Source organism: Scomber japonicus, chromosome 16, assembly GCF_027409825.1.
Source record: "Scomber japonicus isolate fScoJap1 chromosome 16, fScoJap1.pri, whole genome shotgun sequence".
NCBI lineage: Eukaryota > Metazoa > Chordata > Actinopteri > Scombriformes > Scombridae > Scomber > Scomber japonicus.
The window spans coordinates 30,782,671-30,797,108 of record NC_070593.1 but is presented as its reverse complement, the minus strand read 5'-3'; positions in this window follow the sequence as shown (position 1 = coordinate 30,797,108).

Here is a 14,438-nt window from a genome sequence, read left to right as displayed (position 1 = left end):
TGTTTAACTTGTTGAGTGATACCGAATTTTGTTCCTTGACTTGGCTTTAGTAACTTCTACAAGGCAGTGTAGCACCCCTGGGTGGTGAGAAGCACTGTCTTCAGGATATATTCAGGGAACTACAGTCCCTTCCCTTGCTGGGGCTTAATAATCAAAAAGCTTCATGGAAGGGCACGAATGGATGAGTACAGTTAAAATTGTATCTAATCTAAATATCTCCATATGTTGTATAGGTCTTTAGCGCCGCTAACAAAGCTCTGCTAATTCGATGAGGAACATGTTTTCATTTTCCATAAACTCTTCGTAATAAAAGTCTATCAGAAAAGCAGGAAATGTTGGGTTTGCATCAGCTTCCGGAAAGCTTGCAAATCAGAGTGGGCAAGGCCTTAAATCCTTATCTCATCATTAAATTCAATTGTCTTCTCTCAGAGTGTAAATGAACCTACTGACTGTCACAACCACACACTCAACCATGTTCTGGCATATGGTATCGAAAATGAACATTTAATAGTTTTAATAGTTTATCAGACCATTACTTAATAACTTTTTAATTCTTATTAGTGGACAAAATGCCATTAGACGGAAATATCGTTATTAGATGTGTCTCTGATAGTACTGTAGCTAAATTTGATGAAACAATTTAATCAGCACTAAATTCAATGCCATGTTTCAATACGATAGAAAGCAAGTATAAGAATCTGAATTTTTATGTGGTTTGGTTTCTGTATTATATTTTGTGTAGAATTATGTTAGAAAATGATGTTGTAAATCAGTCATTTGCTTGTCTCCTTTTCTGGGCAGTGGGCAGCCACAACATGAAACAGCTGGATTGATGTCTGAAGAGCTGTGTGGTCAGAGTAACAGCTGATTAGCAGAACCGCCAGAAAATACAGCTGACACTGATGCAGAAACCAACCAGCCATGAACCAGTGACCAACAACAATGCAGCAGTCCTTGGTGCAACAGTTCTGGCTTTGCCACACACAAGAAAGAAATCCGATTGACTCTAACTCTCCAGACTCTGATCTTGTTTTAGCCTTTTCTTTCATTTATTTGTTAGAAGCTATCCAATAAATATTGTGACAACACAGTTTGTTGTCTTTGTCCCCCACTTTGACCATGTCGAAAATCAGTGTCAGTCTATGCACACAACACTGTGCTCAAAGTACTGTGTCAGTGCTTCATTATCAAGTCCAGCCCCAATGCAAGATTGTCTAACCCACATTTTAAACGCATCCAACGCCCATGCCTTAAGGCCTGCATAACCATGACTTTCTGCTACTTAACTCTGTCATTGCACTTGGACCCAAACACCTTAAAAACACATTATATAATCATATAACTACTTTGGATGACATTACTTTGGCATCAGGATTTGTCCTTCAATTCCCACATAAAACATATTTCAAGAACTGCCTTTTTTCATCCGCGTAATATTACAAAAATCAGACACATTCTGTCTCAAAATGATGCTGGAAAAGTAGTTCACATATTTGTTACTTCTAGGCTGGATTATTGTAATTCATTATTATCAGGCTGTCCTAACAAGTCTCTAAAGACTCTCCAGCTGGTCCAGAAAAAACAGAAAACAGATCATACTACTCCCATTTTAGCTTCACTGCATTGGCTTTCTGTAAAATCTAGAATATAATTTAAAATCCTTTTCCTCACTTTCAAAGCTCTTAATGATCAGGCTCCATCATATCTTAAAGAGCTGATAGTACCTTATGTACCTACTAGAACACTGCGCTCCCAGCATACAGGCTTACTTGTGGTTCCTAGAATCTCTAACATTAGAATGGGAGGCAGAGCCTTCAGTTATCAGGTTCCCCTCCTGTTGAACCATCTCCCAGATCTCTATGTTTCAGAGTAGGCTTCAAACTTTCCTTTTTGATAAAACTTATAGTTAGGGCTAGCCAGGCCTTGGACCTTCTGAGAGATGGGGGAGGGGGACATATACATATAGCCTACAGAACCAAGTAAACCACGTTAAATTAATCATTGATTCAGAATGTTCCTATTTTATATGTTGCTAATAATATTTTCCACCATGCTGTAAGTTTGCACAGTATTGTTAATCATGCTAGTGGTCTAATTCTGTGTAGGGACTCGTACTTGTAACAGAGGAAATGTGCAACATGCTTGATCCTATACATTCTGAACCTTAAAAAAAACACACAAAAAAACAGTTAGCTGAAGCGATAACATAAACAATGGCAGAAAAGTGTGTTTGTATTAGTGAGCGTACACTCCCCTAAAGAGAGAATGTATGTGAGGGAATGTGTGTATGTTTGACAGAAAAAAGAGGGGAAGGGAAGGACAGTCCCACAGAGGGACTGTAAGGAGCAGGCACAGACTTTCCTCTCCTGACTGTTTGGATAGGTTAAAGCAAACAAATCCCTCTGGCCAAGCAGTAGGCTGAAGACAAGCCCTCCCTGAGCCCTGCGCAACTCTCCTGCTACTTTACATTAAACTCTTCCACATGATTTATTGGCTCTCTCCTCTCACAGACTCTCTCCTGCTCACCTTTCATTCACCAAAGCACAGGCTGACAGCATCTCTACCCTGTGCACTGTGACTCACTATTAACCAGCGCACTCCACAGGATAAATAACTGATTCAGTTCACAATAGAAGTGAGACCTGCTGAATCTGCTGGAAACTTTTTGTTCCTTGTAGTTGTTTTTTAAAAGTCTCCATGTTTAATTTTCCAAGCATGCAATATTAATGAGGTATGCCTGGAATGAGTTGACTATTCTGCCTCTGAAGTTGTTCTGTCTTAATGCTGAGGAAAGTACAACATTCATAGAATAAACACTGGGCCCTGTCATGTGGTTAATAAAATGGCCAGTAGGCCATTTTATTAACCACATGACAGGGCCCAGTAACATATCAGCTGACTCAAGTAACAAAAAAGCATTTTCATTTTCTCCATTACGGGCAGCTTGTGCAGTTGCAATGGCTACTTTAAATTTCACATTGTATTTTATTTTCATTTGGTTCATAATTGAATGTAGAATTTCTTTAACCTCCTGCGACCGTTCATCCTCACATGGGTTACATTTTGGTTTTGCTGGACCTTATACTTCATACTGCTGAACTTTGACCTGTTGTCCTTGTTATTAAATGCATTTTTGTGCCAACTAGTGGTTGCAAAAGCACATTACAGTGTAAAAATCAGCAAAAAGTCAAACAACAGCTGATATACAGTCAGAAGATCAGATTACATTTTATGGTTGAAACCTGTTTATTTAAACTTAATAACATTTGTAGTTTGATATGTTGTCCAAATTTGACTAATTTTAGCAACAAGCTACGACAAAGAAATAATTAGTTTAATACACTGGTGAATTATTTTTGTTATACAGTAAAATAAACCCAGTGTCTCCGTATGAGGACATTATTTATTTTAAAAATTACTTCCTGTTCAAAGATGATGCTTATAGTTTTTGTACAAACTATAAAAGCAGGATTTCACTACTTGATCTTATTCTTTACTCGTCGAATCCATCTGTACATGTGTGAACTAAAATTAGATACAAAATATACGAGTGGACAACATGAACAGCACAACCATAGCAACCAAAATCTTAGCAACAATTTTAGCAACAAAGACAACGGGATGAACATCCATTTATGGACATATGTGACGCTGTGATGTCAGCTTGTCACAAACAAAGCGTTCGGAGCAGGTTAAAGTCTGCATTTGACTTGTATTCTTTTTTATATTTATTTCTCTCATTAGGGACTACGGATGCAAATTAGCAGCTTTTCTATAATCCGTCATATTTACAGAGATGTCTAACATTTATGTTCATTAATATGCACTGTCCCTATCCAAAAATAAACTATTATTATTATTATTATTATTATTATTATTACTTACAGGGAGCATTTCTATATACACTGTCGCCCACAAAGTTGGAATAAAATATTTTTTTACCTCTTTCCATGAAATGTGACAATGTGATTCATTCTTGACAGATAAAGTGTATAACTTCTTAAAACTTTATTAATCGGTCTCTTCCAAACATATCACAATGAGAATTTAAATAGGAATAAACAGAGGATTGTGTCTGAAAACTAAATTATTCCAACTTCATGGGTGATAGTGTATGTATGTTAAACTTGAGTTTGGGATGTCTGACATCATAACAGTGTACACAAAAAACATAATACATGATAATATATGTTTTAAAAAACAAACGTTATGCAACTGAACAGAATCTTTTGAAGCAGGTGGTTTGATTCTACAGCCCAGCATATGAACAGGGTAGGTGGAATTTGTTTTCCCTTCAGGGAGCCAATAAGGCTCTCTTCACAGTTACACATCATACAGTAGATAGACAGACATCATCACATATCACACAAAAATATATTCTCAGTATTCCAGTGATGAGCAAAACCTCTGGTGAAAACTGATGAAATGCTGTTGAGGATAAACCTTACCTTATATCTGAACATCAAACTTAAAATGATTTAAATCTGATTAGTCAGGATGAATATTGCTGCAAGAATGGTTGCTGTTTATATCAGTTCAGATTCCAGTATCAGAATATGTCTGAATAATATATTCATATTTGTTTACATCTCTGATGTGCACCATGTGAACACTAGACTGAGGACTTCTCTATAAAAGACAAGACAACCTGAATTAATAATAATGTGGTCCAAGTATTGAAACTAATTTGCAATCAAACTACCAAAAAACAATTGACATGCAGTGAGCCTGGGTCAATTAGGGCCCCTGGGAGTCAGTGCATGTTGCCTGCTTTGCTCAGTAATGTTGATTGCTGTGGGCACAAATGATTTGCTCTACCGTGTTGTTCTAATTTTCTGTTGCTGGATTTTGCCATTTGACCTACTACTCTCTCTGAAATATATGTGGACAGGATGGGTAGGATCATAGAGGATCTGTTCAGTTTTTTTTTTTTTTAAAGAAAGAAAGGTCATTAAACAGCTGTGCTGCAGACACTTGATCAACCCCATTAATCCTACTCACTATGTTGACCTTGCCCTACAATTTGACGTGATTTTGAGCCTGCACATTTCCAAAGGTGCAGATAAGGCCACAGGACAGAAAACTCAGCAAAACAGCTTTATAGAACATCTGGAGGCTATCAGATGTCTACCAGTCTAGTGAATCAGTTTCTTAACCTCCTGCGACTGTTCATCCTCACATGGGTTACATTTTGGTTTTGCTGGACCTTATACTTCATACTGCTGAACATTGACCTGTTGTCCTTGTTATTAAATGCGTTTTTTGTGCCAACTAGTGGTTGCAAAAGCACATTACAGTGTAAAAATCAGCAAAAAGTCAAACAACAGCTGATCTACAGTCAGAAGATCAGATTACATTTTATGGTTGAAACCTTTTGCTTGGAATCAGTGACTCTGGCGGTTTTCACTAGCTGCTGGGTGGATTTTCCAACAAAGCATCTGACTTCGTCAGGGTAGGTGCATGCCTTCCGCCCTGATTCTGTACATGCTGCACCAAGCTCGTTGCACTTTTCCTTTTTTCTCTCAAAGGCTGCCTCCATCATTTCTTCCTATGGTACTGTTGTTCTGCCATGATTACTGTCTTGCTGAGATGGACCACAGGATGGTGTCTGGCAGTCGGGAACTTGTGGTTATTTCGGGTGGAAAATTAAGCTGCTGGTTAAGGTCAATCCTTATCTGCCATTCCCTCTGGTTAATGTTTTCTCCTTCAGCTCCTTGCCTGATGAAGTGTATTTGCGGTTTGGAGGATGATGGGCTGGTTCTTCTGGCTTCAAGTCTGCGCCCCTCAAACACTTCTGCCAGTTTTTGGTGCCATTTATGGATGTCATTGTTTGCTTTCAGATCCATCCTTTGTACTGTTGTTGCAGAGATCTCACACAACTTCAGTGGCCACATCAGCGATGGTAAAGGGTGAATTGATCAAGTCTTGAATTTCTCTGGAAGGCTTTGGTCTATCCTGACCAGGCGTTCTGAGAGCTGTGTCATGACAAAGTGAGCCATGTGCTTATCTAACAGCTCAGTAGTGTATAGCCTCCCAAAGCTTTGCACTAGCTGCTCGAAGTGAGATCTTCTCTTCATCAACAGAGAATGTTATCGTTCCTGGACCCTTTCTGAATTGACAGGTTTGACCTTTCTGAATTGACAGATTTCCATCCTTGCCCAGCTCAGAAGCTCCTCCAGTCTCCTCAACAGTTTTTTTTCAACAGTGTTTTTTCCTAACACTGGCTGGATAAAACCTTGTGTCTCCCTTTCAAAGCCTTTCATGGATGAGTTGTCAGATTTCAAATAGTCTATTAGTGCTGTATCATCTGCATATTTAAAGTAAGTGTGCGCTAAAGCAGATGCTTGACAGTCATTGGTGTACAGAGTACAGAGATACCCAGATCCACCAGCTTGCCCACCATCAGATGGGGTTGGAAAGTGTCCAATCTACAAATACAATTTTGACTATGATTTGAGCTTGTTCAAGGTTCTCATAAATGTCGTTAATCATAGTTGGCAGGGCATCTTCAACACCTCTCTCCACAAGGTATGCAAACTGGTTAGGATCCAAAAGATGTGAAACCTCAGAGAGGACAGATGTAAGGCTACCAGGCACAGGCCATTAAATTCCCTGGGTATATTGTTTTTAGGCACTTGCAGAATTATGGAAAAATTAGGGAATGACCCAGTGTCTCATGACAGCTGGAACAACCTCTGAAAAGGCCACACCAGATAATCTGGACATGCCCGTAATGTCCTACAACTAATAACATCTGGCTGAGGGACCTTGCAAGGGTTTACATGTCTAAAATGTGATTTGACATCATCTGGAGAAATTATAATATCAGCAGTCATTATCTCCCTAACTTACATAATGGCCCCGAGTCTGTTCTGATCTATAATCATGTATATCAAATCTGCAACAAAAATGACTCAAGTCATTTGCCATATCAAGTTCACTGGAAACTGTCTTATAGTGACTCTTATATTTATAGCCCCTGTCATCTTCTCCTTGCATCATCTTTAAAAATACTTTTAAAGTAAAATTTTTGGGGGCTTTTTTGCCTTTAATGTAGATAGTAGAGAGAGAGACAGGCAATGGGGGAATGACATGCAGGATAGGACCAGCTGGCATGGGATTTGAACTGGGGTCCAAACTGGGGTTGCCTGCAGTGAGGACTGCCGCCTCAACACATAGGGTGGGTGCTCTACCCACTGAGCTAAACACCACCAGCCATTTAAAAATACTTTTAAATGTATTTTTGCATGCTACCTTAATTTCAATAATCTTGCTTTTAATCCTTTTCTGCACTAACGTCTTTATTTCTCTGCTTCCACCTGATTTAATCAAATGCTTTAATTTTAGTTTAACATTTGAGAGAATATACATATTTGCTTTCTTTCTGTGAATGAATCTTACATCTGTGTATTTAGCTTACTTGTATATAAAATAATAATGGGCTACTACCAACCACAGGAACACAATTAGACTGAAAGAAAAAAGATGACTAAGAATATGCACTAAATCGTGCATCAACTATATCAACTTGAAAATCTATACTGTTGAACTGTGTGAAGAGAATTCGATACAAATATGTACTTTATCACTAATCAATTACTTAATGACTTAATTCTCAGCTTTGTAATTATTACACATAAAAATTAGATATGACAAGTTATAATAATTTGTTACAGACTTGGGCTAAAGTTGGAAAGTTCAGTGTATTGGTCTAAGGCCACAGCAGTACAGAACAGATTTGGATGTGCAGAGGCTTGGGCCAAACTAAATATTCTCACTTTTTTCCTTCAGTCTGCTGTAGGGTTGTTTCTGCTCCAGCCAGTGTTAGGAAAGAAGATGAAAAACCAAGATAAAGAACTGGCACTTTGTTTCTGGTGAAAGTAGAAGATGTCTGAGTCAAGACTTATTGTGCTTCAAATTGTTCAGTGAAAAAAAACACAGTGTAACAGGTTATCTGCAGGTTTCACCAAGCTAAACTCAGACTACTGAGGGTCCTTTAATGCTACTAGCAACAGAATTAAAATGTTGTCTTGATTGCACATTTGTGTATATTGAAATCATTCTTTCTCCGTGTACTGGTCATGCTATGATCTCCAGCTTGTCAAGTATATGATGTCTTAGATACAAAGTATATTCTTTACGTGTATAATGTGTTGTATTAGGCAGATTTGAAGAAAGTGAACATCAAGAACGTATCCTCTGGTAACAACCTATCAAAGCTGTGGTTGTGGGTGATAACATTGGTATTTCAAAAGTTTTTTGTCTCCTCCATCAGAGTCACTGTGGATGTTGTGTAAGTAGTAATATATTTTAATAGTGCACTATCACCTGAAAATAGGAATTGTTGAGATGAGCCCTTTATATCTACATAGATAATGGGACTTCTTCCATGCAGCGCAAACAAAATGACTCTAGAAAGGGCTCTAGAGAGCACAAGTTTCACAGCCATTATACATTCTCCCCCTCCCCCACCCTTAGAAGGAGGTGTAGGGTATTCAGGTTGTTGCAATTTGCAACTTCACCACAGAATGCCACTAAATCCTACACACTGCACCTTAAATGGCAGGGGCCACATTCAGCTGCTAGCGGCCTATAATTCAATTTCACCGACTGTCCAGTGATGACTACCAGAGCTGAAGTTCAGTCAGTTTAACTTTTGATTATTTATATATTCACAGTATCACAGAAAGTAATTAGGAGTGAGTGCTAAGTACTGCATTATTTTCTTCATTTGTAAATGACCCATAATTTAGTTGCAGTGCCCGTGAAAAATCTGTTTTTACTATATTGTTATTGCTCATTGTTACAATTACACAACAAAAGTTCAGTTACATTTTTATTTGTGCATGGTAGAAAGCAAATACTGACAAAATGAACTACATGGTTGCATAACAATTAGAGTAATGGGTGAAGATTCGGGGGGAGGTTTGGAGCAGGTAGCTACTGTGGTGTATTTTGAGTTACCATGACACCCGTAGTTTGATCACGCAAGGCATATTGGGTAACCCCTGCTCCCGGGTTGTTGTTATTCAGCCATGTGCTACAAGTCATGTTGCTATGCTAATAAATAGTTAACATTACGTCGGAGTCTGGATTGTCATTGTTATATTAAGTAACATGGAAGAGTGAAAGATATAACAGCTACTACTTCAGAAGGGGGACGGAAAGATGCTATTCATGCTTATTTCACTCATACAAGTGTGTCCAAACTTTTGACTGGTACTGTATATGATAGCGTTATGTACACTCTTTTATCTCTTATCTTTTAGATATTCAGTACTAATTCAGCACTAATGTCAAGTACATTTAAAGTCTCAATATCTGGATATATTTCATAATTATCCCTTCCATAGGCTATTCAACTACAACCCTTTATAACTTAATCACAACTGCACTACTGCTGAGATGCTGTCTATTCACACTACATGCAGAGTTTGGTTGTAGCATGAAACTATTAACCCTGAAATCTTAACATGTAAAACTATAACCTTCCCACACATTCTTTCCACATTTTCATGACCTTACCCTCTGTAATTGTGTTGCTGTAGACTGTTGTGGCCTCGGTTGCACCATCATGTCTAAGATCAGCTGTGATGTAAGGCCTGCCCAGCTTGTGTCACTGGGGAGCAATCAGCTGTGGAGCAGTCTCTGGGTGGGTAATATTAACACAGCTAATGCTTTGTGAGGTAACTTCTTCCCCAAACTTTAGATAAATTGTTGTTGGACATTAACACACAAAAACAGGTCAGTATTAACAAAACCCACACAGACAGGACTTCCACTTCATTTTTGTAAGCTTAAATGTATTTATTTTGTAATATCTATCATTTGTTTATTTGATATTCACACAATTCTTCAGTGTGCATATACATGGCAGCTAATGGTTTAGTGTCTGTTTCCCCTGTTGGCAGGACAGTAATGTTTGACACTGTTACAAATGACTGTTAAAGCAGCTATGATCTATATTTTCCAAAAAAATATGAAAAGGTAGCACATTCATATTTTTTGGAACATGCTCACTGGATTTTCTGTTAAGCACTCCACTGAGATTCCCATTGTTGAAGTAAAACCTTCTTTTCAAATTCAGATCTATATTCTATATTTTTCATAACAATTAAACAACAACAGTGCAACAGCGTAGTGGTGAACCTACTGAGAGTTTCTAGTGACTCTGATTCAGATGCAACTTTACTGTCCATTCTCAGTGCTCTCAGTGTTTTCAGACACAGCAGGCAGCTGTTTTCAGAGAGAAAGCTCTAGAAAGCCACTGTACACTACTTGCTTGGTACCACACTGCAAATAGTCAGTGTAGGTGTAGACTAGCTGGAGAACATAGTGGAGTATTTAGCAGCTAAAGAGAAAGATATTTCCCTCAGGCGTTAGCAGAGGGACAGAGAGTGGATACTGGACTTACATTCACTTAGATGGACAGAAACACAACTCTACTCGATGTTGCTCTGTAACTACCAAATGTTTAAGTTTAACGTATCAACTTAAAAGCCGATGAGAGGTCAGTGTTGCATTCACTACTTTATTACAACACCTAATGTGCGTGTTTAAAACAATGATTTATGAAACTGGTTTCTGACCTGCTTCAGCCCACTACAATCCACGCGCAGATTCTGAGCCAACTCGCGTTGATGTACATTTAAACACACAAGCCCTTAATAACAGTAGTATACTGAACAATACCCCTTATATTCTGGAGACTTGAATAGGCTTGAATTAGTTTTAATTGTATAATGTGAAACTGTTGAAAGAGCAATAAACTATAAACACTGACTGAAAAAAATATGTAAAGTATCATAGGCTACATATGTGTTATGTAGTTAGATCAATGTCCTTCATGAACAAATGAAGAAAGGTGCATGTTGACACTTCAAATACTTAAACTCTGGTGACCTGATTTGGGGAAGTCATTATAGGTAGAAATGATCAACAATTGTGAAACTAGCAGATCTACCATAGATCTACATGCTCAAACCACATCATATTGCAACATTTGAGTTGTAAGCTTGCAGATTTGTAATTATGTGGCATCCTTTGATGAAAATAGTGGTTAATAAAAGCAACTAATCAATTAATCAGGATATATGAATATGATTGTTTTCCAATACTTTAGATAAATAGATTTAGGCCTAGTTGTAACACACCACACTATGCAGAGTTTGCTGTTTATTATGTCAAGTAAAGTTCATAGACAGTTAGTAACCGTTCTGAACATTTAATGAGTGTTTATCACACCATGCTGGCAGGATCACACCTGCTTAAGACTGTATCACTATTTCCAATTGAAGAGCCTTCCTCAACCTGCTGCTGCACCATCATGGCAGCGGGAGCCTCACTCTGACACACCTGCTGCTGAGAGGAACCACTGCTGCTAGCTCTAGCTACACTGCTGAGAGGAACCACTGCTGCTAGCTCTAGCTACGCTGAGAGGAACCACTGCTGCTAGCTCTAGCTACACTGAGAGGAACCACTGTTGCTAGCTCTAGTTACACTGCTGTTAGGAACCACTGCTGCTAGCTCTAGCTACACTGAGAGGAACCACTGCTGCTAGCTCTAGCTACACTGAGAGGAACCACTGTTGCTAGCTCTAGCTACACTGCTGAGAGGAACCGCTGCTGCTAGCTCTAGCTACGCTGAGAGGAACCACTGCTGCTAGCTCTAGCTACGCTGCTGAGAGGAACCACTGCTGCTAGCTCTAGCTACACTGAGAGGAACCACTGCTGCTAGCTCTAGCTACACTGCTGAGAAGAACCACTGCTGCTAGCTCTAGCTACACTGAGAGGAACCACTGCTGCTAGCTCTAGCTACACTGAGAGGAACCAGGTCACCAGAGTTCTCTCACTCTCTCTCTCATCATGACTGCTTGTCATTAAAGGTGATTGGACGAGGGGGGGGGACTAGAACATGCGTGGGTAGGACTCCTGGGCCTCTGTAGCCTATCATAGGGCCATTGGGCCAGGTATTCTTTAGACAGACAAGCCTCTGCTGTGTCTGCAGGCTGCAGCGGAGCTCTGTGGGCCGGTGCATGTCTCTGCTCTGGGCCGGGAGAGTTACAAGGTGCAGCAAAAACTAAATGAACAAATAAAAAATAAAAACGGGCAGCCATCGGCCCATTATTGATCGGCCCACAGGGAAAAATCCCGCTACTTCCAATGGCCAATCCACCCCTGATCTATGGTTAAAGGAGAACTCAATGTATTGTACACATACAGTATATGACCACAAGAAGGGTCTAATGATAAATGCAATCAAGTGCAATAGTTTGAGGGAAGCATGCTAGAGCATAATAGTTTGGATATCTGCTTTAATTTTGACAAACTTACAACTGTTTTCATTTCTAAGAATGAAACAACCATGATTCATTTTAACAAGTATTAAAGTTCCAAGACAACAAGTTTCCATCATGTATATTTTCCTCAAACTTCAAAAATAAAAAAGATCTCTGGAGAGTTTGAACTCTAAAACAATGCATGCTGGGGAATATGCAAATATGCTGATCATGTTTCTTTAGAAACTTAATGAGTTGAGTGAACTCTCAGCAGTTCATTCATTCCACCCATCATGTTTACTCTAGTTCAGAAATGATCTGAAAAGGAGAACTAGACTTTTTGAGTTGAATTAGCTTAAAATGAATAAAACCTACGTAGTTAAATTAATGACAAAAAATTGGTTGATTACACTCAATTCTTGTGTTTGAATACAAATCAAATTAAATATTAACCTAATGACAGGGATGATGGGAAGGGATAATCAAATGGGATACTTTCAATCCTATAATGGAAATGAATATCAGAACTAAATATTGTAGTCATGCATCTGACTGTGCTGAACTGATCCATACTGGCAACCCAGAGCTGCACAAGTATTGTGGCTAAAAACCACATGAAAACAGCCAGAGTTAGACTCATATGTCAAAATGCTGATCAAACTATGACTATAAAATATGAGTATTGCTACTGAATGTGTGCTTATTTCAGATGTATGAGACATGAGCACAGTCAGTTCAACAGAAGCTGAGGAAAGGAAAGATTAAATGCACTTAATTGAACCATCATGTATTGGACCCTGAGGCAGCCTTAGTTAGCCCCTTGCCATCTATATTAAAGTTGCAGTAACTATCAATATTACCGTGCCAATTAGGGACATTAAACTCAGTAATTGCGCTAATTGGAGTTATTTGTAAAATAAATACAATGGAGCTGCCATTAAAATGCCCCAGGAGCATTGTGTGTGAGATGCATTTGATAAAGTAGCTGCCTCTGAGTTTCTACCTTGTTTTCTAACTCTGTATAAATGATCCAGAAAATGTCTTAATGAAGAATACAGGTGGGAAAGTCATTATGTATCCTGAGGGTCTTGCTACCACTTCATGTAGGGGGAAATGCTCTATCTGCGGGTGACCTGGAGAGAAAACATTCCCAGCTAATGACCGCTCTCAAAGCAACAGGCCGATTGAAGCCTACCCCTGAAGAAATTTGATTTCCCCCACCTCCTCTGCTGGAGCCTGTGTGTAAATTAGGCAGTCTGTAAATGAAGCAAGTCACTGAGCATTATTCTATTATATGAACTTGATTGTAGAGGCTTAAAGCAACATCAGATAACAGACCTACCTCTGTGTGCTTATTTAAGGAAACAAGAGAAAATCATATATCATTGATTTGTGTAAATGCTCTGATCACTTAACCCATTTACTGAAATGTTCTAACAATATAACATCTTCACACTGTCACCTGAATGTATTCATATCCTGTTAATTTTTTTACATGACAGTTCTCCCGCTCTGTATGTACTGAGTATACATTACTTTAGAAAAAAAGTACATTTATTTGGGAATATGAACCATGGAAGCTCAGTATGAAGTAAAATAATAAAGTCCTTAAGATTAGATTTTTATCTCAGCTCCATGTTTGCCCTTTTTCTGTCTCCAAGCTCCTGACGGAAATATCTGGCTCTTTAGCTGCTGAATGCTACACTATGTTCTCCAGCTAGTATGTTTGCTGCTGTGCTTGGAAACGATGGCGTGAGAACAATGACCAAGACTTTTAGACTGTGAAAAACTCTAATTGTGTCTAAAAGTGTTTTCACACCTGGAAATCTGGTTTACTTTCCCTCTTGGTGCGATTGGTTTGGGCTGGTGTAAACACAGTAATCACACTCGGCTTCAGACCAAAACAACTGGGAGGTGATCTTTGTCTCATCCCATACTCTGCAAGTTTGAGCTAAACATCGCCTATAGCCAGGTGTGCTTTGCATGCTGGGATGCAAATGAGTGAATTTATCAGTTGCTAACAACTAGCTTGAGTATGAATCGAGGTTGGACCTGAGCTGTGCTTCAATTCAAGAGGTGCTTTGAAGACTGAATGTGTCACAGAGGTGCATTGAAGACTCCTTCAAATGCTGTTGTCTTTTTTCCAAATTTGTAGGATTCC